The following is an 8,502-nucleotide window of genomic DNA, read 5'->3' on the forward strand; positions in this document are numbered from 1 at the left end:
TCAGTTATTTTGAGATTAAAAATAGGTATTAATACATATGTGGGGCCAGGTCTGGTGGCTCATGCGTATAATCCCAGCACTTTGGGAGGCTGAGGCCGGTAGATCACCTGAGGTCAGGAGTTCAAGACCAGCCTGGCCAACATGGTAAAACCCCATCTCTACTAAAAATACAAAAAATTAGCTGGGCATGGTGGCTTGTGCCTGTAGTCCCAGCTACTTGGGAGTCTGAGACACGAGAAGAACTTGAATCCGGGAGGCAGAGGTTGCAGTGAGCTGAGATTGCACCACTGCACTCTAGCCTGTGTGACAGAATGAGACTCCATTGCAAAACAACAACAACAACAAAAAAAATACGTGGATACTGAAAGGAAAAAGGGAGGATGGATTTTATATTTTGATTTATGTTAACATGAAGACTAAAACTCGGAATATTAAAATTCTTTTCTTTTCCATGATCCCCACAATGGGCAGAGTGTCTTAATATTGTGGTTTTTGCAAACAATAGAGAACCCCAGAGGAAAAGCCACGTGGGTGTTTGTCTCCTGCAGCTCCTAATCATACTCCCGTCATTCTCCTTTGATGTCTTTCTTGTCTATTTCCTGAAATGACACCAATTCTCCCAGCCTGTTTTGGAGCTTAGCCATCCCTTGCTCTTGGAGGACCAGACAGGAGCCAGAGGAAAGAGCACTAGGATGCTTAATCAGCTGTCTTTACTGTTCAGGCCACCAGGCAGAGGTGAGAGGAGAGCCGGTCCCTCTGAGATCAAATTCCAGAAACTGCTGCAGTGGTACATTTTGTTCACACAACAATTAAACTGGTTAAACAATCGCCTGACCCTGGGATTGCTGGCTTGGAGCCCCGGGTTTGGGTTTCTTATCTAACAGGAGCCTACAACAGGAGAGTCAGCTAGGATGCCTTAGGCCTGGTAAGGGAACATTTTCCTTCTTTATCTTAAAGGCCCAGCATCTCACTGGTGAATCTGATCGGGCCAAAGCTAAGTGGAATCAGGGCACCTCCTCGGAGTCCTTCAGGATGCAGGTTTGGGCTAAAGGCTTGGAATCATTACTGCACAGATTCCCCTAAGTGAATGGTTCTCAACCTGGCTGCCCATCGGAATCTTCTGGGGACCCTTTAATGCTCTCCAATGCCCAGGCTGCAGCCCTGACCAATTACATCAGCATCTCTGGGAGAGAGACACAGGCATCAGTGTGCCTTCACGAAGACCACTTTAGAGAAGGTTAAACATTTTCAAATGAGTTTTGCTCAGACAAAAAGTGAGAGTATGACTTTAAGATTCTTCCTCATTGGCAAATCAGGCCAAGAATTACTGGGTCCTGGTGGTGTAGTAAAAGGAGAAGCTTCTATATGGAATCAGACTCAGGGGCCTCAGGGTCTGGTGCTGCCACTTAATACTTCTACGATTTTGGAAAACTACCTCTAGGCTTCCAGTTTCTTATCTATATAAAATGGGGGGGACCAGGAATGGTTCACACCTGTAATCCCAACATTTTGGGAGGCCAAGGCAGGAGGATCACTTGAGCCAAGAGTTCGAGGTCAGCCTGGGCAACATAGTAAGACCCTATCTCAAAAAAAAAAATTTTTTTTTTAACTAGCCGGGCATGATGGTGCATGCCTGTAGTCCCAGCTACTGGGGAGGCTGAGGCAGGAGGATCACTTGAGCTCAGAAGGTCAAGCCTGCATGAACGGAGATCATGCCACTGCACTTCAGCCTGGGCAACAGAGTGAGACCCCATCTCAAAAACTAAATAAATAAAAAGGGGATTAAAATATATCCCTTGCGGCCGGGCACGGTGGCTCATGCCTGTAATCTCAGCACTTTGGGACGCCGAGGTGGGTGGATCATGAGGTCAGGATTTCAAGACCAGCCTGGCCAAGATGGTGAAACCCCGGTCTCTACTAAAAATACAAAAATTAGCAGGGCACGGTGGCGGGTGCCTGTAATCCCAGCTACTCGGGAGGCTGAGGCAGAGAATTGCTTGAACTCAGGAGGCAGAGGTTACAGTGAGCTGAGATCATGCCACTGCAATCCAGCCTGGGTGACAGAGTGAGACTCCATCTCAAAAAAAAAAAAAAAAAAAAAAAAAAAAAAAATATATATATATATATATATATATATATCCCTTGCATAAGTTTTGGGCAGTAAATAATATATAGAAAACATCTTGTAGTAACTAGTGAAATAGGCCAGACATGTTGGCTCATGCCTTTAATCCCAGCACTTTGGGAGGCTAAGGCACATGGATCACTTGAGGTCAAGAGTTCGAAACCAGCATGACCAACATGGCGAAACCCTGTCTCTACTAAAAATACAAAAATTAGCCAGGTATAGTGGCTCATGCCTGTAATTCCAGCTACTCAGGAGGCTGAGGCAGGACAATCCCTTGAATCCAGGAAGCGGAGGTTGCAGTGAGCCGAGATCACACCATTGCACTCCAGCCTGGCCTTGGCAACAGAGTGAGTCTCCGTCTCAAAAAAAAAAGGGGACTAGTCAAATAATAATAATAATATGGGCCGAGTACAGTGGTTCAAGTCTGTAATCCCAGCACTTTGGGAGGCTGAGGTGAGTAGATCACTTGAGGTCAGGAGTTCAAGACCAGCCTGGCCAACATAGTGAAACTGTGTCTCTATTAAAAATACAAAATTAACCTGGTGTGGTGGTGCACACTTGTAATCCCAGCTACTTGGGAGGCTGAGGCAGGAGAATCGCTTGAACCCAGGAGGCAGAGGTTGCAGTGAGCCGAGATTGTGCCATTGCACTCCAGCCTGGGCAACAAGAGCAAAACTCTGTCTCAAAAATGATAATAATAATAATAATATGCAGTTATTACCTCAGTAGTTATTATTAATGCAGGTGGTACTTTCTTATCTAGATTCAGGCTCCTTTGGTTGTTTATCTTCTCTTATAAGCCTTTCCTCATTTAAGTTGGACAAGAGGATTAATAAAAGAAATTTAAACTGTGAAAGTTGCTACTTAAGATTTTTTTTACATTATTTTCCAATCAAACTAGTTAACAAATCTTTTCATATGTACACAGGCAGCTGTGCTTTCACAGTATAACTTCTATGTGTAAATACAAGCATTTAATTTTTACAATTCACATTTAGATGATGGAAAATAAACATGTGGAAGCTATGAAAATTATGACAGAACTTTTTCTTATTGCTCTGTTCCTGGTTATACCATCTTTTAGTCAATCACATATCTACCTAAGATATCTTCTTAGAATTCCACTCAAAGGATGTGAAGTTAATATAAATACCCCCTACTGAGTTTGGCTATCAAAGCCAGAATTGGTTTAACTCTGAGTGTCATCTAGTTTTGGTTTTTAATTCTGAGGATTGTGTTTTGACAACTGAGAACTCTATTTTTTGGCTTTGAAATGATATGTGGGATTGCACAGCTGTTACTTCCCTAAATGTATACCTAGTCCCATGAAGTTTTCAGGGAATACCCTTGTATAACTTAAGGTGCTAGAATTAAGGATGGTCTGTGGTCACACACTAAAGTTGCTAATCATCCAACCTTACTAGTATAAGTCACATTAATTAAAAGCTTATTATAGGCTGGGTGCACTGGCTCACGCCTGTAATCTCAGCACTTTGGGAGGCTAAGGCGGGAGGATCACTGGAGCCCAGGAGATTGAGACCAGCCTAGGCAACATAAAAAAAAAATAATAAAGCTTATATGCCTGGAATTGTGCTAAGTATTTTACACACATTATTTCATTTAATCCTCTCAACAGTCCTGTGAAATAGGTACTATAATAATCTGATTTTACAGATGAAGAAACTGAGACTCAGAAAGTTGATTTATTCAGGGTCAAGTAGAGAACTAGGATATGAACCCATATCTATCTGATGCTCAAGGCTTTGCTCTTTAAAAAGAAAAACAGCTTCGTCGAGAAATAATTCACACACCACACAATTCAGCCATTTAAAATGTACAATTCAATGGCTTTTGCCAAATGGATTTGTGCAACCCTCACCACCACCAATTTTAGAACATTTTATCAGCCCTAAAAGAAATCCTGTCAACTGATGAATAGATAAATAAAACATGGACTAGTCATACAATGAAATATTGTTAGGCAAAAAAGAAAGTACTGATACATGCTACAATGTATCTATTTTTTCCTTTTGTTGCTTGTGCTTTCCTGTCATATCTAAGAAACCATTGCCTACTCCAGGGTCATTAAGATTTATGCTTATGTTTTCTCCTGAGAGTTGTATAGTTTTAGCTTTTATATTTAGGTCTTTGAAGCTCTTTCTCGAAACCACTATGCTTTACTGTTTTGTGTGTGCATAAAGACACAAATACAGTCATAACCCATGGATGAGAGAGAAGCATGAAACGCCTGAGTAATTGGCATTTGGGGTTATCTCTGGATTTTAATGATCTGTTTTTCTCCTGCTCCAACTACGCTTGTAATTAAGAGTCAAATCACTTGATCATGTCCTGAATATATTCTGAAATCTCGCTTTGCAAAAACATCTTACATTCCCATTTCCATGACCCTAATTTAGGTCCTCATCTTCTCACCAGTAGGCTATTTTGATAATCTTCTAAGTAGGCCAAGTTCTTCTCTGATGAAATGCACCTCGCTCTATTGAAATCAATTGCTTGTTAATTTATTCATAAGCTTCACTAAGACAGGAACTATTCATTTCTTTTTCACCATCATGCCCCTGGTGTTTAGCATTGTGTCTGGCACATAGTGGGTGCCCCACAAATAATCACAAAGGAAGACTGTGTGATCTCCTTATCATGAAACTCTTCTCCTGGACTAAACACTGTTTATGCTGCTGCCAGATTAATATTCCAAACACTGCTCTGATCACTTCACTTCTTGGCTCAAAAACTTTCAAGGTCTCTCTACTGCCTTCTGAGAAGCTCTGCTCTTTTTTTTTTTTTTTTTTTAAGAGACATGGTCTCACTCTATCTCCCAGGTTAGAATGCAATGATGTGTGATCATAGCTCACTGCAGCCTTGAATTCCTGGGCTCAAGTGATCCTCTTGCCTCAGCCTCCTGAGCAGCTAGGACTACACGCACATTTAACTGTCCCTGGCTAATTTTTTTTGATAGAGATTGGGGGTGGGAGGTGTCACAGGTGTCTCACTATGGTGCCCAGGCTTGTCTAAAACTCCTGGCTTCAAGCATTTTCCTGCCTCAGTCTCCCAAGTAGCTGGGATTACAGGAGTCAACCACTGTGCCTAGTCCTCTAACATGACATCCAAGCAAGGGCTGCCATTCCCAGTTCCTTTCAGAACTCACAAGGCAACTTTGGAGTTGGGCAGGCTGCAGGAAACTCCAAGTATGAGAGTGGTCATTTGCTCTTGTCATGAGGTTGCCAGATTCAGGAAATAAAAATGTTGGGCCGGGCATGGTGGCTCATGCTTGTAATCCCAGCACTTTGGAAGGCTGAGGTGGGAGGTTCAATCGAGTCCAGGAGTTCAAGACCAGCCTGGGCAACAAAGTGAGATCCCAACTCTACCAAAAACAAAGAGAAATTTCTAGGAATAATAGACAGGGGGTAAAAAAATAGATAGTGGGTAAAAGATACTCACTTAAATCTGAATTTTAAACAACAAATCATTTTTTGGGCTATCCTAAATATTCAGATTTAACTGGGCATCCTGTGTTGTATCTGGTAGCCCTACAGTTAGTCTCAACCACATTCCAGTCTGCAACATCGATGCACTGTATCTGCTTGAAATGCCCCCGACTCATTTTGGCCCAAATCTGACACCTCTTCAAAGGCCCCGCTCAAAGACCCTCTCTCCCACAAGGTCTTCTCTGGCATCCTCTGATAGTTATGATTACTTCTTCCTCTCCACTCCCAAAGCGCAAAGAGCAGACCCATCGTGTGTCCCGTAACACATGCTTCCTTCCACTCTGCAGAGGCGAGCCTTGTGTCTTAACCCTGCCTGAGCCTGGAAGCTTCCTGAGCACCAGACCAATGTGCTCTGCCAGCTCATGCTGCGTACTCAGGAGGTGCCATTAGCTGGTTGTTAAATGAATATGTAAGACTCGATTGTCCTAAATCAGAACTACTTTCTATTTTTATTTTCACAGTGGACTTTTCTCCCTAAAGTTCTAGGATCAGTGGGACATGGGCATCACAGGCAAATTACATGGCTTCTAAGAGACTGAATCTGAAATCTTCTAATTTAGGAGAAAGGAAGGAAATGTGAATCTTTTTCTTCTCTGAACAAGGAAATAAGAATTTGTTTAAAAAAAAAAGATTGAGCATTGACAATTACTGATTACAAAATAAAATAATATTATAGTTTTAAATAAAAACATCTCCATGTGAACAAACTTCGCTTTGTATTTTAGTATCTGTTTGAGTAGGTTTGTACTGCAAAGCGGAAAAATGAAATCTCCCAGGCACCATTTGCCAAGGGATTTGCTCCCCTTCTTTGTCTGTTCAGATTAATCCGAGAGTGGCTGAGAGCTGCCCATTTTATCTCTGGGTTGAGGCAAAAGGGAGCGGTGTTTTCCAAAATAGCCCATGAGATGGCTGGACTCCCTCAGACAGGATTTGGGGGAGGACAAAGGAACCATGTGGGCATTTTATGTAGAGTATCTGGACCGGGTGCCCTGTCATTTGGAAGGCATCTGTTCCTGCCATTTGCACATCTTCCGGTAATCCTCCATTGATCGCCACCCCGCGTTCCTTCCTGCCCACTTGTGCCGGCCCTCCCCGCAGTGCCCTCTGACGTGAGGCCCTTCTTTCACTGCTCTAATTCAATGGCTTCTAATTGGATGCTCTGCCTGGCTAATGGCTTCTACCCAACTGCAGGGCTGACATTTACTTATTTGATTTCCACCCCTCCCTCTGCTCTCTGGCCTCCTTTGTGAGCGGAGCTTAAATTAGGCAGGATTTTAGATCCAGCACCTTTTTCTATTTTGGTGTGGGCCTCTTGTTTTTTGAGCGGGGAGGGGTGGCTGAGTAGAGAAGAGCCTTGGAAATATACGCTGAGCTGATCAATCCTGAACCCTGCAGATAAACCCAGCTTTGTGACTTATCTGTGTCCCAGAATCCCAGCTGCCTCTGGGCTGCTTTCTTTGTTTGCATTTTAACCTGGACCCTAGCCTGCTAATTTCGGCTGGAACAAACTTTATTCTGTCACTGAATATCAGACCAATGCCAAAAGAGTCGTTGTTTGTTTTCATCACTGGAAAGGTTCTGGGCTAAATGTTAGACCTCTTCATCTCCAGGGTTTGACATGCAGAATTGTAATGTAGGGCTACAATCATCTTAGTGATTATCTTAGTTATCACAATCTGAACTCATCCTCCTTTCTTCCCTGTCCCTAGATATAAACATTTCTGGAGGGATGAGAGCCATGATCCTGAAAGGATTTCATCTTTGAAGCCTCTTCATCACCATCTTTGCATTTGCCTCTTTTTCTTTCTTTTTTTCTTTTTCTTTTTTTTTTTTTTTTGAGACAGAGTCTCACTCTGTTGCCCAGGCTGGAGTGCAGTGGCACGGTCTGGGCTCACTGCAAGCTCTGCCTCCCGGGTTCACGCCATTCTCCTGCCTCAGCCTCCCAAGCAGCTGGGACTACAGGCGCCCGCCATCATGCCCAGCTAATTTTTTTTTTTGTATCTTTAGTAGAGACGGAGTTTCACTGTGTTAGCCAGGATGGTCTCGATCTCCTGACCTCGTGATCTGCCCACCTCGGCCTCCCAAAGTGCTGGGATTACAGGCTTGAGCCACCGCACCCGGCCACATTTGCCTCTTTTTCAGTCTTGTAATCCCAAACAAAATTGAAGAGCCATCGCCCATCCATATTTGCTTAGAATGGATATTTACAAATTGAGTTTAAATTGTTCTCGGATGTGAATTATCTTATTTATTTATTTATAGACTTCACCCCATAGAACAAACAGAGACAAACAGCAAGCTTCCCTTTGGTTTGGGACCACTTGGCAGCATGACTCCAATCTCCACTATCACCCAAGCAGTTATGGTTCAGGCAAGCTGTCAGCTTGAGGTCTGTAGTCTAACTCCAGGGATTACTTTTACTTGATTCCTAATTACATACTATTCTCCATCCTCCCAGTCCCTTCACACACACACACACACACACACACACACACACACACACACACAATTCCTCTTTAATTAGGTTGTAGCAGTCTCTTCCAGGTACGTCTAACTCAGTTCATCGTGGGCTGTTCTGATGGACAGCAGTCTGCCCTGGCCAACACTTCATTAGGTGTGACACCTTGCAGCCAATGGTCCCCAGGCCGCCTTGTTCAGGAACCAAAGTGCAGCCCAGCAGGGCATCTGGGAGACAAAGGGATAGTTGTGGTGGAGAAGTAATAGTGATGAAAAGGCTTCCAGAACAGATGTAGGAAGCACCCTGCAGTGCAGTTCACTTTCTTATACTAGGATATGAAATTAGGAGAGGGTTAAGAAAGGCAACTCAGTTACCCAGGTGTTGCCTTTGCAGGTGACAGATTGATATTC

The sequence above is a fragment of the Pan paniscus genome, chromosome 1, assembly GCF_029289425.2.
Source record: "Pan paniscus chromosome 1, NHGRI_mPanPan1-v2.0_pri, whole genome shotgun sequence".
NCBI classification, from domain to species: Eukaryota; Metazoa; Chordata; class Mammalia; order Primates; family Hominidae; genus Pan; species Pan paniscus.